This window comes from Podarcis filfolensis (genome assembly GCF_964270895.1).
Source record: "Podarcis filfolensis genome assembly, chromosome: 5".
NCBI classification, from domain to species: Eukaryota; Metazoa; Chordata; class Lepidosauria; order Squamata; family Lacertidae; genus Podarcis; species Podarcis filfolensis.
Genome location: NC_139608.1, coordinates 57,090,236 through 57,108,813, shown reverse-complemented (window position 1 = coordinate 57,108,813; position 18,578 = coordinate 57,090,236). Strand labels below are relative to the sequence as shown.

General features: G+C 40.7%; 1 protein-coding gene across 12 annotated transcripts in view; it reads right to left on the bottom strand.

Annotated features, from left to right (window-relative positions):
- PTPRE (protein tyrosine phosphatase receptor type E) overlaps positions 1–18,578 on the bottom strand; it is a 158,726-nt gene that overhangs the window by 58,995 nt on the left and 81,153 nt on the right. Inside the window, exon 1 of one of the 12 annotated variants that reach the window (XM_083616912.1) lies at positions 4,156–4,189. The exons of the other annotated variants lie outside the window; for them this stretch is intronic. The gene's annotated coding sequence lies outside the window, so the exon portion shown is untranslated. Of the gene's footprint in view, positions 1–4,155; positions 4,190–18,578 lie in introns of those variants that run through there. 12 annotated transcript variants of the gene reach the window in all.

The window sequence follows — 18,578 nt, the reverse complement described above, 5'->3', positions numbered from 1 at the left end:
AGTATTTTACGCAGGAGCAGAAGGCTGGAATCCAGGGGCAGAGTAGTATAGTAGGCAAATGTAAGTTTATTCATCAGAACCATTTGGCACCCAAAGAAGAAGAAAATACATTCTCTGCAAAACGGCATGAGCCAGGTTCCAGAATAAGGAAGCAACTGGGAGTGGCTTATAGAATCATAGAATTGTAGCGTTGGGGAACAACCACAAAGGCCATCTAGTTCAACCCCTGCAATGCAGGAATTTTTTGCCTAACATGGGGCTCAAACCCATTACCCTGAGATTAAGAGTCTCGTGCAGACGAAATTATCTACAGAGCTTGTGAGGGAGACCTCTTAATCCCTCCCCTAACTCCAATGAGGGTAAAAGTTGCAGGAGCCCCATATCTCAGGGTGATGGAAAGAGCATACAGGAGAATATTACTGGGCCCTATCTGGTATATGCTGGAGGAAGAAAGCCATACAAGTGCAGAAGGAGAAAAGTGTGGGATGAAGAAATGGCAGGGAAGCAACGTTTTGTTCAGAGTGAGTGAGTGAGTATGATGGATGAATAAATGAATGAATGAATGACCAGGTGGTATGTGTGGAAGAGTGGGGGTCCTGAGCTAGGAGGGGCAGAGGATGAAGTAGCATGTGCATGTGTGTGTACACGCAGAGGTGTGCATATGTACACACAAATTAATTTGGATTCGGAAGGGTGGTGAGAGAAAGAGCCTTTGGGTTTGTTTCTGCCCCCACCCACTCATGACAGATTACACTTGATGGAATGTGGTTCTCAGCAGAGAGAGAAAAAGTTTCCCACCACTGAACTAGAGAGGGTTTCTATTCCTCAGGCTAATAAAGGCTGAGTAACTTAAGAATTAGCGTTTCCTTTGGGAACTTCAGGAAGGATTTCTAGTCAGCAACTTCCTGAGGGACTGAGCAATCTTCCCCTCCCCCCTCCCCCCAGTTTGCATTACAGCCTGCCAAAATGGAGCTTTGCTGTTTTATAAAAATGGAGTTTGTCAAATAATAATCTGCAAAGAAAATGCATCCAATGACAATAGGGGAAAGCACCTAAGGATTTTCTCCCCCTTTTATTTAAACAGGCAAACTTCAACCTGAAGACATTCTTAACATTCAGAACACAGTGCTTCTTTCTTTCTTTATTTTTTTAGATAGAAAACTAACTGCATACCAGCCTTTCACAAGCTGTGTACTTGCAGTGATACTCTCCTATCAAGCCTTTCAAATTAGGTTTTATCTGAAGATGCTAGGCAGCCTCTAACAGATCCCTGTGGTTCTGAAAAATGCTGCTGACATTTGGCTTTCTGAGATTGGATTAGAGAGAGATTTAATTGTATGCCTAATTAAATTGAATTCTTCGATAGCATCCAATGCTTTATTCACCATGACAAAACAATGTTACTATTGATCATATAATGTCTCACTTTCTCAGGCTATATGAAAACAATTATTGTCAATGCTCATCCACACTTACATCTTAATTTTAATATAAAAATTAGTGTGGAAAAAATTGCTTTAAAAGACAATGGTACACATAAATATTTTCTCTCTGTGGAGAAAGCTGTCAAAGAGAATGCAAATTTCTCTTTGTTTTAATAAATGCCCCCCCCCCATCTCGTTGTAGCTCAAAATACAAAACTGGGTAAACTTTTAAAGAATATAAACACAACTAAAAATTATTTATTTTTTAAACTAGCTCTTTTAAGAGACACCTGAATCCCAAAACCTGCAAGAACTAAATGCAACAGCAGTAAACCACAATATGTTCTCTCCCTAATCCTTGAAGGCCAGATTAAACAAATATACTTCATAGGGTTTTCTTGGGAAAAGATGTGCAAGTGTGCATATCCCCAAGGAGTGAGCTCTGTAACATTATGGGGAAAGGTTACATCCTGTTACTGTTCTGATTACATTCAGAAATGCTACTTTACAATTAGGGCTTTCTAGAGGCTGTTTCTGCCAGTTCTCATATGGTCCTGAGCTTTACTGGGACCCTGGATTTGCTGCAGAAAATATGTGGAAGCTGGTGCAGATTTTAATAACGCAGGCTATGTTTCTAGAAGTGCTAAGAATGCAAGAGCCAGGGGGGCCACCAGGTGGCGCATTGGAAGATGGCCGACAATAACATCTCTCTGACCCATACGAGGTAATTAAGAGGCTGCTATGGGAAGTATGCAGTCTTCCAACCCCCCCCCCAAGGAGATGGGGGGGCTGCCTTGCCAGCGGTGTCCACAATGCACCCCCGGATTCAAGAGTCGGGGGTGCCGGTCACTTGGCACGAGCCCTCGATGAAGTCAGCTCTTCCTGACGCCGATTCCAATCAGCACGCGCTGGTTAGCTTCAGCTCGGAATTATAATTGGAAATATATAATTGGAATGAAGCTGAAGCACTTACATCAAGCAAAGTTCGAGAGATAAGGCTGCTGATTAATGCATCTCTGTGTTTGGAGCAACGGGAGGAGACAAATAAGTCAAGCGATGAACCACCATTACGAGACTGGTATGTGCGGAGCGAAAAAGAGGGGGGGTGGAGGAAAAAACTTTTATTTTCTTTGCCTCATGTGAGTATTTATAAACCTCCACCCCAAGAGAGACGAATCGTCGCCTTTTACTAATCGCAAGCAAGAATTTAAGAGCTGTGTGGAGTGAATTATTGATTGAAGAGAGGACTGGTAAATATGGAGTGCGGAAGGAAAATTCTATGACGCAGTTGTTAATGGCGTCTTGCTAAGACAGGCTTGTCGAAGAAAGACGAAGGGAGGAGGACCAGGGTCATTGGAATGTAAATGATGGATTGAATGTGATAACCTGGCAGAGCCCCTTTGTGATATATGTGGCAAGCTTGGGAAAATTAATAGGACAGACCGAGGAAAAATTTTTGAAGAAGGGGAGTAATGGCGGCTGTCCTTATGAGATATGACCTTTGGAGTGTGCCAAATCCACGCAGATGTTGTTTGTTCTTAACCTGCTTGCGAAGATTATCAGAGATTGCAAAGAAAGGAATACATGATAACAGCAAGAAGATGAAGAAGTAATAAAGAGACTATCTGGACAGAGCTGGATAGAATCGTTTGATAAAAGCAGTAACAGAAGTGATGTTTTGATTCTCGTTCGGAGCTTGATGTAAGGGTACCCCCAACAAAATTAAAAAATCTGGCTGTATAATTTGGAAGTAATATGATTTGGAAATAATGTGATTGGATTGGCCTGTTAATAAAAATTATGTTTAAAAAAAAAAAAGAATGTAAGAGCCAAACTGCATCAGATCAAAGGTCGTCCAGCATTTAGTTTCCACACTGCAAAACTTCTCTGTGAGAAGTAACCAGTGTTCTGTCAACAGCACACACACAAATCAAGAACGTGAAGCACAGAAACAAGCAGATTTTGGTTTATGGGTTCAAATAGGCCACAACTTTTTTGGTTACAGATGTGACCGGTCTGGGTTAGGTACTGGGTAAAGCCAGACTATATCCCGATTCTTGCCCATCTTCTTCTGGGAGTCCAGATAAGGGTAAACCACCAATAGGGGGAGCCCTATGATTTACATCAGGGATGTCCAACAGGACTAGTCAATCCCAGGGAGGTTCAGGTCAATTGCTGTCTTAAAAGCAATCTTTTCTCCCTATTGGAGTCCCCATTGGAGGAGTGGTATGGCCCTAGCCCACGTCCAGGCATTGGACAGAATCCACACCCCCACTTTAACAGGATATCCACTTTAAACAGGATACCCTTAATGGGGAGGGTCAGGCGGAGGCTACAACCTCCCCTCCATCCAAACAAAGGCTTACCCAATGCCTAACCTCACAAAGTTGTCACGATTGCTACGAAGCAGGCGAAAACCAAATGTTGGAGTCAGTCAATTGGCTAAGGGGGAAAATTCCTGCACAGTCCCAACAATATGGTGACTGACATTAGTCCATTGCAAGGTTGCAATGCATCAAAGCAGAAAAAGAGGGTGAGGAGAGTGGGAGCTCTGGTGAAGGGTGCGAGAAGACAGCCTCCCCGTAGTACTAGACACAACTCCACCAGTGCTGATTGGACAGTGAGGCCCGCCCCTTGAGTAGGGCACCACCCAACACCGTCTTCACGGGGAAGGCGTCTGCCTCTGACCCTCGGCTGGGTTACCATGGAGGCCGGCTGGAATGCCACCTACCAAATAAGATAAGCAGACTTCTCGATAAAAACAGGCTTCTCAGTTCATTAATCCAAAAGCTCTTAAAATGCCACTCCTACTCTGAAAGTGAAGCAGAAATGCCCATCAACATGGGAGGCAGGATTGACACATGCACATACATACACACACACCCTGCATACTTTATGCCCATATGTGGTCTTCTGAATACATGGAGAGGGCTTTTGTAGTGTAGGCAAATCCAATACATGAACAGAAGAATCCAACACACTAACAGAAGAAATCTGCAGAGAAGGAATGGATTTGTGCTACTTCAGAAACTGCATACTGGCTAAATATTGATTTAATATTGGATACTCTATCTTTTGAAACAAGACAACCCTGTGCATTATGCAGAATTCTCTCTTCTACTCAGCAATTCCACTTTTTCATTCCTGCACCTACTTCCTCTAAAACAGAGCCCACTGGGATGGTAATTTGGTATAGAGTTTTAAGAAGTCCACTGTGATTCCTATAGTACAGTACATCCTTCCCCAAACTGATGCCTTCTAGATGTTTTGGACTACAACTTCCATCAGCACCAGCCAGCACAGCTGTGCTTATGGGACCTGTAGTCCTAAACATCTGGAGAACACCATGTTGTGGAAGACTGCTATAGTACAAGCGCAGGCCACTTAAGTCAGTGCTCGCCTCCTGGTGGTCCACATGATTGACAAGAATCAATACAAACTCCACAGTCCACAAATATGGCTTCTGACAAAGTTTAGAGTTCTTGAAGAGGCAAAAGGCACCTGCTATTCCTTGAACACGTTTCCCTTCTAACCAGCTATACTTTGAAATGGTAAAAGAAGAGTGCAGGAATCCGCCTTCGGTATGTTCACTAGTGTGGCGTTATTGGTCTTGAAAATAAAGTGATCCCAAATATATCTCTTGATACAATTTTAAAGACCAATTCATTGTTGGTTTCTTATTTCCAGATAAAATAGCAAGTATATGAAGGCCTACTATGAGCCACTCAAGATGACTTTAATTCCTCTTTCCAGGAGCCTTGTTTTATAACCCAACTCATTACATAGATGTCAGGCCCACTGCTGATTGATTTTTAAATTGGCATGGTTCAAGTGACTAGCGCTGAAGTGATTTATTCTCTGAGAGTAACAAACTAAGGCCCTAGCAAAAATGCTCCTCAGCCATATTTTGTTTAAACAAGTGTACCAACAAACGAAAAAAAAAGCTGAGAGTTTCATTTGTTATCTATCCAACATTTGAAGGTCAGTTACGGATACTCCAGGAGTAGAATACTGATGGCAAAAATCAAACCTTAAAACAAAATGACACTGCACTCAGAGCAGTAAAGTTTTAAAGCACACACTTCTGAAAGAAAGGTAATGGTTTTTAAGGTATTCAGTAGATTCTTCTCAGTTGCTTCAGCCATATCCTTCTAAGAAAGTTTATACCCATCTCCACTTCACTGAACTTCATCAGGAAGACCAGTTGCATCAAAGTAATGGTAGAGGGCTCCTGGTTGCTTTGACTGGCCAATTTTTCTACAGTTCAACCTATTCACCAACTGCTGTCAGTTACTACAGCAAATGGTTGGCTTCATTACTCTGTGGTGGCCTGCCAATGGAAATGGTTTGTCACCACAGGGCTGAAAAGGAAGATAAGATATATTGCCTTTCTGAAGGCACACAGAATAGTTTCTACACACTTGGGTGGGCAGATCACCTGTTTCAGCCTACTTAAAACAATTATGTTTAAGAGGAATACTGCAACATGCATTAGAATAGCTTAAACTCGTAAATAAGTTACACAACATTACGAGAAGAGGACTCCTCTTCCCAGGGGGCGCAGCATTACTGGCGGGCATCCTGGACCTCACAGGGACCCGGGAGTGGGCGAAGGAATGCTGCCCACGTCATTAGGGCTCCTGGCTGCATCACGCCCCTCCCAGCTGACCAATCAGGTTAGCCAGGGGGTGTGGTCACTTGCCGTATATACCGCGGCACGGCCAAGGGGCAGCCTCCACTCGCCTTCTTGCCCAGAGCCTCGCCAAGCAAAATGTGGCCCAGTAAAAAAATATCACCAGCCTGTTGGGAGATGGTAAAGAAGAGTGCGCCATCCTTCCAGCAACCACCTGCTGCATTTCTGTGCAGGGCATGAAATACGGTGATTCCTTCCTCTGGCAGGCTGCTTAGTTTCTAAGTTGGACACAGAAGAGGAATAGAGTATCCCACCCTTCCTTCACCAACTCACTCACTTGCCTGAATAGAATTCCTTATCACTTGTGGCTAATTGACTACTGCTAAACGGCTTTGGTTTAAGAACGGACTTCTGGAAGGATTAAGTTCATAAACTGAGGTACCACCACTGTTTATTTCATTTACAGGAGCATTGTAAAAATATACTAAAAATATACTAAAATATATTAAAAGTTAATGTATCAATTCAGTTCTTAAAGAAAGAATTTATCCTGAGACCTCCATTTCAATAGAATGGAATTAGATAATACCGTGGCTTAGTTGCCTTTCTCCTAGTGTTATTTAGATTTAATAAACTGTCTTCCCATTTAATCCTCAATGACTGTTTCTTTTTTAATCTATGTAGGTATGGATCATCTTTTTTAAGATTCAGAGCAAGAAATCACTGAAGTACAATTAAAGCCAGAAGGGATAAATAAATAATTAACTAAACAAAATAAATGATGCTTAATCATTACGATTTAACATGTTAAATAAACTTGTTAAATTCATAAGGATAAATCTACCATCTAACAGCATGCAACTTGTAATTCTTTTTTCCGGTGCTTAGCAATTGCTGCATTATTAGACAATAAAAAGGGTTTCTAAAGACAGCAGTTGGTTAAATTTGGAATAATGGCTTCTGGAACATATTTAATGTACCCCTCTCGAGATTCAAGTCTACACGCTGTTGTGGATATGGCAATATGTCCAGTAATATCAATAGTCTTGGAGGCAGTTTAATTTAATGTCCATGCCCATCACTTGGGAACAACCCATGTGAAGTTCAGGTTCATCAAAGAGTCAAACAGGAAACTCCTGACCTATGCTTCGGTGCTCTTTGTAACAACCCATTCTGTGCATTATGGGACACCAGGATGAAGGACCAGGCAACCCATTGGCTCCTTCTGATCCAGTTATAAAATGCTTGGGCAACTGATCTTGTTCACTGATCTTGGTGTAGATGTATCTACCCTTGATGTCCCCTTCCCAGACACTGCCTAAAGGTTCATTTCCCAGTATCCCAGTTTACAGCTGCCTGCTCTGCCTACATCAGGAATTATGGTGCATGTGACCCTCAGACATTGTTGGGCTCCAACAGTCACCTGCCAGGTGGCCAATGGTTCACGTTTGGTGAGAAAGAAGTATGGGGCCACAGAAGAAGAGGAGCTGTGTACAATTCTGGGTGTGATGGGATACAACAGAAAAAGTGCACAGGAAATAAGGAGCTTGTCTTTGGCCAAATGTGCTAGAGGTGCAGTATATCATTTTTATTAAAGCGTTCTGGTGATTGCCACTATCCATTCTGACCATTTAAATACAGTAATGACTCTCATAAAGTGGAAACAGTGTTTACATGAGATCTGAATGCACAGAAAGGAAACAAATAGGAGAGCAAGCTTACTTAAGTTCAAGCCTAGCTGAAATAAACAATGACCTCAAAAGGGTCAGAGACAAGCTAGCCTGGGAATGTTTTCAGTTTTTTTGATTACAGAGAAAAGCTGGGTGAACTCTCATGCTCTGCTTATAAAAACAAAAATGTGATTTGGTTGTTGGATAAACCACAGAGCAGCATTTTCACAGTGTTCCCTGTAAGTGGCTGTACATGAGCAGTCAAGGCTTGGTATTCTTCCCCTGCACTGCTCACTCTTTTCCCCATTCAAAGTGAACTGCTCTCATCGCAGCTGTCTTGTCACACGAGTAGAAGCACAATCCTATAATCAGATCAGAAGCTAGTTCTACTGAATTCAATGGGCTGACTCCCATGTAAATAGATATAAGACTGCAGTTTTATACAAATATTCAATCAGTACAATTTAAACAAAACATTACAATGCTGTTGCTTGCACAATCAAGTTTTGATAATGAAGTTTGAGGAATTACTCAGATCATTAAGCGTTTTAATGAGCTGTGTTTTTAGCAAGACAACGATATGGGACAGCATAAAGGTAAAGGTAAAGGGGCCCCTGACCATTAGGTCCAGTCATGGCCGACTCTGGGGTTGCGGAGCTCATCTCGTTTTATTGGCCGAGGGAGCTGGCGTACAGCTTCCGGGTCATGTGGCCAGCATGACTAAGCCGCTTCTGGCGAACCAGAGCAGCGCACTGAAACGCCATTTACCTTCCCGCCAGAGCGGTACCTATTTATCTACTTGCACGTTGACGTGCTTTCGAACTGCTAGGTTGGCAGGAGCTGGGACCAAGCAACGGGAGCTCACCCTGTCGCGGAGATTCAAACCGCCGACCTTCTGATCCGCAAGTCCTAGGCTCTGTGGTTTAACCCACAGCACCACACACGTCCCTCATAGAGAACATCTAATACAGGGGTCAGCAACCTTTTTCAGCGGTGGGCCAGTCCACTGTCTCTCAGACTATATTTTGGGAAAAAAATACGAACGAATTCCTATGTCCCACAAATAACCCAGAGATGCATTTTAAATAAAAGGACACATTCTACTCATGTAAAAACACGTTGATTCCTGGTCCGTCCGCGGGCTGGATTGAGAAGGCGATTGGGCCACATCTGGCCCCCGGGCCTTAGGTTGCCTACCCCTGATCTAATAGCATGGTTTAGATATCTTTTAAACATCATTTTATGTTATAGAAGAGTATTTTATATTTTTATATAATCTTCACTTTAAAACTTTTGGCTTTATAATGAATTTGTCCTATACTTACCGTATTTTTCGCTCTATAAGATGCACCAGACCACAAGACGCACCTAGTTTTTGGAGGAAGAAAACAAGAAAAAAAATATTCTGAATCTCAGATGCCAGAACAGCAAGAGGGATCGCTGCGCAGTGAAAGCAGCAATCCCTCTTGCTGTTCTGGCTTCTGGGATAGCTGCGCAGCCTGCATTCGCTCCATAAGACACACACACATTTCCCCTTACTTTTTAGGAGGGAAAAAGTGAGTCTTATAGAGCAAAAAATACAGTACATAATCGGTTTCTCATAGGATATATAAATAATTAAGTTTTCCTACTACTAGATATATAAAATCCCAACGTCCAGAAACAACATCTGCTAAAAGTATTTTTTTACTTATTTAGTCCAGGTATAGTGCCATTAAGCACATGAATGTAGTCAGTTATTGTGGATTTGCCTTCAGAAATGGTGTACACAAGAGTGTATAAAATGGAAATGTTATTTCTAGCAACTACACGATGCCTTTCAGACAACAACATGATGACCTATGTCCTTATTCCACTACTCCTGTGACCCATTTTACAAGCATATTTATATCTTAGTGTTCCATGAAGGTGATTTGTGATTCCTAACATACTGGGACCCAAAAGCTATAGCTTTTGAACAGATACACAGGAGGACCATTAGCATCATATAATAGATTTAAGATCCACATTCTAAAAGTTTGCTGCACCTTTTCAGTATGACAGACTCAAAGGTCTGAAATTTTGCCATGGGAAAACCTTAGTCATTTCCATTTCATTTCATTTCATTTCATTTGAAACACCTAGATTACTAAAGATACTCACATGCAAAAATGTTTGCATGACCTAGCCATAAGTGATCATCCAGGCTTAGTAAAGACTTGTTAATCTTAGTAAATCTCCTTTTATGCTTTATTTTGATATGGAATTTAAGATTTATTAATAATAATAATAATAATAATAATAATAATAATAATAATAATATTTATACCCCACCCATCTGGCAGTTTCCCCAGCCACTCTGGGCGGCTCCCAATCAAGTGTTAAAAACAATACAGCATTAAATATTAAAAACTTCCCTAAAGAAGGCTGCCTTCAGATGTCTTTTAAAAATAGGATAGCTGCTTATTTCCTTGACATCTGATGGGAAGGCGTTCCACAGGGCGGGCGCCACTACCAAGAAGGCCCTCTGTCTGGTTCCCTGTAACCTCACTTCTCACAATGAGGGAACCGCCAGAAGGCCCTCGGTGCTGGATCTCAGTGTCCGGGCTGAATGATGGGGGTGGAGACGCTCCTTCAGGTATACAGGACCAAGGCCAAGCTATATTAGTCAAAATATAGCTCTTACATAATTCTGTACAGAAACACAGTAACATGAGAAACTGGAAACCTCTAATATGTAGCAAGCAACACATCAGGATACCCTGGGAATGCAGAGTTATCTGTTTTCAAACACTTGTAAGCTACAAGGAACAAGGGGGATAATCAGAGGTCCCTTTAGCATTCATCTGCCTAAAACCTATCGACATATGCAAGTAAAAGATGGCATGTAGTTGCTGGCAACAAAAATACAAAGGCTTAACATGTGACGCCCCAATAAACCACACAATACTCCAATAATATTATTGTAAGATAGGGATGAATTTGGGCAAGAGGTTGCCCAGGTAATTTGTCTCATGGGAACCAATTGCTAGAACAATGCTTCTTGCCACAAGACCACTAAAAACCCCAACCTTATACAATTAAAAACCTGTTGCTTTTTTCAGTTGCCTGCTTGCTACTCTGCATATACCCAAACATTAGCTAAAGCCGGGTTTGAAGTAACTGCAGAGAAATCAACCCTGGATGGATACCTGTGGATACACACACCATACTATATCGTTAATCCATGTTCTGTCTAAGAGAGAATGAGGTCACATAATCACCTAGAAAAATGCCAGTGACACAGAAAAGTCTAGATAGCTTCTAATGGAAAATTACTGTGCCAAAAGGGGAAGAGCTGATTATCTATCTCTATCTCTATCTCTATCATCTCTATCTCAATCTCTATCTATGAGGTAGTCCTTTGTGGCTGTTTTATTGTTATTAAGGGTATTCTTGGCTATCCAACAGGAAGAAGAAGCCTCAGAGCTACAGCAGAAGCACACACACACAATCTATCACACAGAGAGAAATGTTTTAAGACTTTGTAACAAAAGTTGGGCCCTGCCCTTTCCATTGTTAAGGTATGAAAGGAACTGTGTAGATGTGCTGTATTTGTAGAAGCACCTGCAGCAGCACTTTTATGCAGAAGATACAATTACATAGTACGCTCAACATTGCATGCCTATGCCAAAAACTGACCTCAGAAGTGTTTGTTTCCTGCAACAGAGAGTTGCCTAACAGGTACCTATTATATGACTAAGGCTGCATACATACTGTATTACTGTTTACACTGGCATCAATGAGGCCCCACAACTTGGTGCTTGAAGCTGTGCGCGCATTATGCGAGCCACAGTCCCGCGGCTTGCGCAGAGCTACCCGAAGCCCCGGCGCGACTGCTGAGCGTGCTGGGGCTTCGGGATAAGAGGCAGCGCTGCGCAAGCTGGGGGAGGGCTCCCGCGGCTTGTGCAGAGCTACCCGAAGCCCCAGCGCGACTGCTCAGGGTGCTGGGGCTTTGGGGTGCAGGCAGCTCTGCGCAAGCCGTGGGAGCCCAGGGGGAACTCCCGCGGGCTCCCACGGCTTGCGCAGAGCTTCCTGAAGCCTGGAGAGGGAGAGGGGTCGGTGCGCACCGACCCCTCTCACTCTCCAGGCTTCAGCGAAAGCCTGCATTCGCCCCATAGGACGCACACACGTTTCCCCTTCATTTTTGGAGGGGGAAAAGTGCGTCCTATAGGGCGAAAAATACGGTACATTTGAGAAAGCCCTTGCACATGTGTAGATAACAGCACACGTATGGATGAAAAGCTTCAAGTACAGGAATTTGGTGCATGTATTGGGGGCGGGGGGTTGCTGCATGGGGAAACCAAACAGGTAATATGCATCAAGTGAAGACATCCCCACTCCCTCTCTGGCATGCAAATGTGACTTGAAAATCTGAGGAAGGAGGGAGAACCACACTGCAGTCTAGGCTGCTAATGTGTACAGTTTTGCCCAAGGCCTTAGTAAAGAAGAATGTACATAAGAGCTCCGTTTCATTGGGACACAAAATAAACATCTGGAAATAGCATTTATTGTTCCAAACAGTAACCCTTTTTATTTATTTATATGATCATTTAGCTTGTTAGTTCTTTAACTATACTAACAGCATGTATAGTTATGCTTCCTGGTCTGCCTTCGCCTGCTACAGGAGTCTTTCCAAGGAGAACGTGTACTATTTCAGCAACTTAAAAATCAAACCCACCTAAGTTTTAACAGCATATATAGTTTTAACTCCACATCTTTCAATAAATGTTAATCTGGGATAATCAAAGCTCTTTAATACAGCGATGCCTTTCCGTTTTCCTGTCAATTTGTGAAGCCATGAATACCTGGTAAAAACTATTTATGCACAGGTCAATGAAATGCTCACGGTCTCCTGCAGTTTTGAAGACTGTCACTCACTAACAGTTGCTGAGCTGTGCTAAAGGTAAAATGGAGACTGACATTCAAGCAAGGGCACAGTGCATGCTAGGAAACTCAGCCTTTTTCCTGCTCTCTCCTCCCATAGGACACAAATTGTATGAAAACATGACCCCTTGTCTCCTTAGAATCTCCCCTCCCCTCCCAGGTTACCTTGGTATGGGATACACACTTGTATTTTCTGACTCCCTGCAAAAAGGCCGCACTGTGAAACAAAGCTCAGTCAGGAAACATAAAGAAGTTAGAATGCGCTTCTTGGGGAGAACATAATGTTTCCTATCTTTATGCAATTAAATACGTTACAAACAGGCTGATGAAAGAACAGAAAACCCAATAAAAGCATGAAAAGCTATCTCACACTTTCTGCTGTCGGGAGAGTGAAATATATTTAGTGCTGATGCTAGGAAAAATCATTTAATCAAGCACACAGGCCAGACCTTCAGCTGTGCTCTCTAGGGACTATATCAAGTTATGCAGGCACTCTCTGAAAGAGAATTAAACATTAATATTACTCATCACTTCAATTTAAGCAAAATACTGCCTCATAAAGGAAGACAAAGTTTAAAACTACACAAATAAATATTCCAATTGTAGTAAGAAACCGGGCTGAAAATGTTATAGTTTGTATATAAACTTTGCAAATTGGATGAGGGACTTACACACACTGCAGTAATCTAAGGTTCATGATTTTTATATATCTGAACACTTCAGATACTAAAATCATTCAAATCTGGGGTGTGCCGTCATAAAGATAGATTTTTAGTGACTCTGACATTCTCACCTAGAAAGCAGAGTAAAAGATTGAAGACAGAACGTGTGTAGGAGCTTTCCCTTGAGAAATCCAGATCTCAATGCCAAGTCACTCTGATACCTACCAGTGTGTACTAGAATATTGAGAACCAATGACAAAAGGGGCAAATAAAGATTCAGGTTCATCAAAGGATCCCTAGAATGTGTGCATGAGAATAATAATAATAATAATAATAATAATAATAATAATAATAATATATTATTTATACCCCAGCTGGGTTTCCCCAGCCACTCTGGGCAGCTTCCAACAAAAGATAAAAAATACATTAAAACATCAGTCATTAAAAATTTCCCTAAACAGGGCTGCCTTCAGATGTCTTCTAAACATCAGGTGGTTATTTCTTTGACATCTGGAGGGGGGTGTTCCACAGGGCAGGCGCCACTACTGAGAAGGCCCTCTGCCTGGTTCCCTGTAACTTGGCTTCTTGCAGTGAGGAAACTGCCAGAAGGCCCTTGGCGCTGGACCTCAGTATCTGGGTTGAATAATGGAGGTGGAGACGCTCCTTCAGGTATACAGGACCAAGGCCGTTTAGGGCTTTAAATGTCAGCACCAAAACTTTGAATTGTGTTCAAAAATGTAAACTTTGATAGATGTTTTGATATCATGGAGCCTATTGCCTTGCATCTTGAAGTTCAAGCCTTTCTTTTACCATGTGAATAGAGATAATCATAGTCTCTAAAATGTGCTAGCTTACCCTTACCCCCAAAGGCATGCTCTATAGGGAGTTGGCTTCAGGCACCAGGCCTATTGGCAGACTAGCTCTGTGTTATAAAGATGTCTGAAAACAAGACATGAGGGCTTGCCACATCAACCCTGCTATGTGGGAATTCTTTGCAGTGCCTGGAGACAGATAGGTCATGTATTCACAGCAGTAACCTGATGAGGAATGACTGCTGGGAGGAGTACAGGGAGAAAAAACGCCATGGTGCACCTGTAGCAGCAAGATGGGATGCCTTCATCTGCCCCACCTGCAATAAAACATGTCTCTCCCGTATTGATCTCTGCAGCCACAGCAGGCGCTGCAACCTTCCAACTGTTTGACTTCACTTCAAAAGGCGCACTTCTCCATTGGCTCCCGAGACAGACAGATGCCAACAACCCCTATCCATTATATAGCTATTAGAGACATTTCATAGGTCTGTTCAGGGGGAAATCCCATGCTCCTGATATTATTAGTATTAGTATTAGTATTAACTATGTTTGCTTAGATGTTTATTTCACAAAGGTGAACTCAGATAAACTCAGAACCATACATTAAAAGCAAGTGAGTAAAAGACCTAAAATGCTCACCAAAAATATGCATGAAACTGTAGATCCAACTCAACCAACCCCACTAAAAAAATGAGCTGAAAATTAAGGTCTGGCTAAAATAAATGTTGTCTTTGTTACATTGATAGCTAATAGTATACTGAAAAAAGCATATAGCCGAAATATAATATTATTTAATCACCCAACGGGCTGTGTGCTTCTACATGAATTCCAAATTATGACCCAGAAATAATTGGTAGACTGTCCTGACATTCTTTTAATGGAACCGGACAAAAGACTTCATTTTTATTAAATTCTGCTTCCTTAGAAAGATAAGAAGCAGAATTCCCTGCAGGCATTCAGAGGAAAAAGCATAATTTGAAGTAATGTTTAAGTCTTGAACTACAAGGTAGAAGATTATCTACTTATTTTAAGTGAGAGACTTAACTTTATAAAATGAACCTTGAATAAATCTTATGAACGACATGAGGTTTAACTGCACTTCATCTTCTGGCACAAGCATTGGGGCCAATATTTCTAGGGCTGGCCTGCAGCAGGGTGCAACAGGATGAAAAGAAATCTGCTTCAGACAACACCATGAGAGCAGGATAGATGAAGGTGAACATTAGTCTCTGAACAGTGCATCAAGAGCTTTTAAAAGCATGAGCACATTTCACTTATTTTATTGGTCCAGCCCTACAAAAATCCCATATTAGGTGATGATGATATGACAGGTTAGGTCATGAGAAGTTTTTTTGGTGAAGGATTCCTAAATGAAAGCTCTATCAAATTCCTTGTCAACTCCAAAAAACCCAACACTTTAGACATGTTTGAATTCTTCAACATGAATTAACTGTTAACAACATCACTGAGAATGGGATATTCAAAATGCAGAAGGAAGCCTAATTACATATCTTCCATATACAGCCCTAGACTTCAATTTTTATTCTGTAATATGCACTGCGTATTAACATGAACTGCAATACAAATAGGAAACCTTAATAAACAAATACACGTTAACTTCAGTCTACCTAGTGCTCCCAAAATCTAAACTCACATTTCAGAAATATATCAAAAAGCATATCATTACAGATACATTAGCATGAAATGGAGAATTAAGAGCAAATATAAAATGTTAAGATGCCCACTTCATTTTGTGTGACCTGTCAATTCTATATCACCAGGTAACTCTATTATTTGACTATGATCAAATAACAATACATATCCCATAAACTAAGGTATCATATCTTGCATAATGATACTTTGAATGAGAAACCTGCAAAGTTCATTGTTAAAAAGTCATGATAATCATTACATTTTACTCTGAATTTAATTTCGGCACTGAAATATTTTTATAATAAGCCTAAAATACCTTACTGAACATTAAATTATCTTTTCAGATTACAGAACTTTAATCTCAAATTTCATTTACATTATTTCAAGTACAAGGCAACCATTTCCAAACTTAGTCTGAAAAAAGCAGCTTCCATAAAGTTAAGAGTAGAATTTAGAAGGACTAAGTTCCAAGATATATTTTTAATACCTACAGTACTGATGTATGCATGAAGTTTGTAATATGTTGGTAATCACTGTTCAAGTATCACAGCTATACTTGCATTAATTAGCTCTATAGTTTTATGCTTTTCAGCTGCTCATGAAACACTAGGGAAAATCCAGATTTCCTTATATATAACCATCTAGAAATGAATAATTGAATAAACAGGGAATTAGTTTCTATTTTGCAATTGTAATTATTATTATTATTGGTTAACGCTATTATTTTGAATGATCTAAACTTCATTTATATTCTTTTGAAACAAGTCTTTCGGCAGCCCTGTCCTAACTGCAGAAGAAACACCGCCTGCAAGTTTGTTTGCTTGCTTGTTTTTAAACCATGCTTCTCTAAACAACTATTCTCTTAGCTATATTATTAATAAATGGAAGATATCTATCTCAGTATGGTTTGTGTTCAGCAAAACTAGAACTGCTTTCTCTATGGGGACTTTTAGATTTAAAGGCAAAATAATAATAAAGACAAAATACCTCATTAACTTGGTGTAATTATAGTTAATGTTATCACCATTTATTTTTATTATTCATATAGCGCTGTCACAGTATTAGTGATTTCACAGAGCTAAATGCAATAAGCTTGCAGTTTGAAATTAGAACCATAAAGAGGCAACAATGATAGTAAACTATAACTGTAACCTTGTGTAAAGGATCAACTTTCCAGTCATGTACCTGGCAGAAATACTCCAAAACAACGCAACTAATCCAGAGGCATGTAGTACTGTGTACACAAGTTAGTCGTGTCAATTAGTTTCAATCTGTTTACTCTGAGTAGGACTGGCTCTGGATACAGCCCTCTGCTTCTTCAAAGAAAGAGACAAGATACTGAACTATCTAATCTGCTCCACATCTTTTTGGGCCACAACAGGAATACCCTAAAATTTCCACAGCCACGTTGTTACTCTACCCATCCCCACACTGAGGCATGTAGAAGAATCCACATACGATTCAATTCTGTGTTCCCCACCCCCATCATCTACAACTCAGGAAATACATCAATCACAACACTAATCTGTACATCAGCATACAACTACCATCTTCTCAATGTACCCCTGGACAGTGCAGCAATGCACAGCACACTCCTCAGGAATAAGGGAAGAGGAATTTTGCATGGATCCCTTCAGATAGTATAGAAATCTACTCTGGTATTGTGACTAAGTACTTCTGCTACTACGCCCAAGGCTGAGGTGCTCAGTGAAGAGTATTTTTTTTTGTATCGTATAACCCCAGATGCACAAAGTGTGATGCTATCTACAGCCTCGGAAACAATCGAGACATCACAATTAAAGATGTTGGAAAAGGAGGAGCTATTTTTCTCACTGACCAGTTGCATGTGTACAGAAGATCTCCAGCACCAATTTTTGCAGAAACAAATCTGCACAGACATGTCATTGCACATATGTTTTATCTATATGTGGATATATGCACCGAGGAACTATGGGTGTTAATAATAATAAGTAAATTGTCTTTATTCATGGGAATTCTTGAAATAATAATCTTCTTGTGCCATAATTATAAGTAACCATATTACATTGTTTGATCACAATTTGAGTTCCAGGGTATTTTTAAACAATACCACTTATCTTCAGAGGCTGTCACAGCAATAATGCTCAGCTCCCATTTCTCATTAATAAATACTGAAAATATAAGTCAAATCGTTTGTTTTACTTGGCAAAGCTTGCACAGAGCAAATCAGATACATAATTTTAATATAAAGCCTAATTAAGAAACAGCATACTTTCAGTCTTATCAGCAATGCAACATAAAATTATGAAGTCTGCACTAATTAATGCATTGTGTCAAGTCTTAAATTATACATCCTAAATGCCAGAAGCTATAATTCTAAATACAAGGTAGTTTAACCACCTCTCTCACCTAATGGCCACAGTTAATTAGCAACTCAGTTGTAGTGATGTACATGATAAAATATTGCTAAAGATGCTTGAAAGAACCTGTCAGTTTAAGGGTGGAATTTAACTAGATTCTCTTATAGTTCAGTTTCAAGCCAATTACCACCATGTGAAACTTTTTTCCAATAAAACTCCCCTTTTGGGAGAAAAATACCCAACTCATCATAAATGAAATGCTAACACATGAGCAAGTAAGAGCTAGCAATTGATTTTTGTTTTGTTGTATAAAGAATGTACACTTTGGGAAGGGGACAATAGAAATATTATACCATTTTGTTTCATACTCAAGCCAACCAAGGGTTCTGAGATGTATCGTGTGAGGATTCAGTGGGCACCAACAATATCCACTAAGAAACCATATCAGAACTGGCTTCTAAACCTCTAAGAAACCACCAC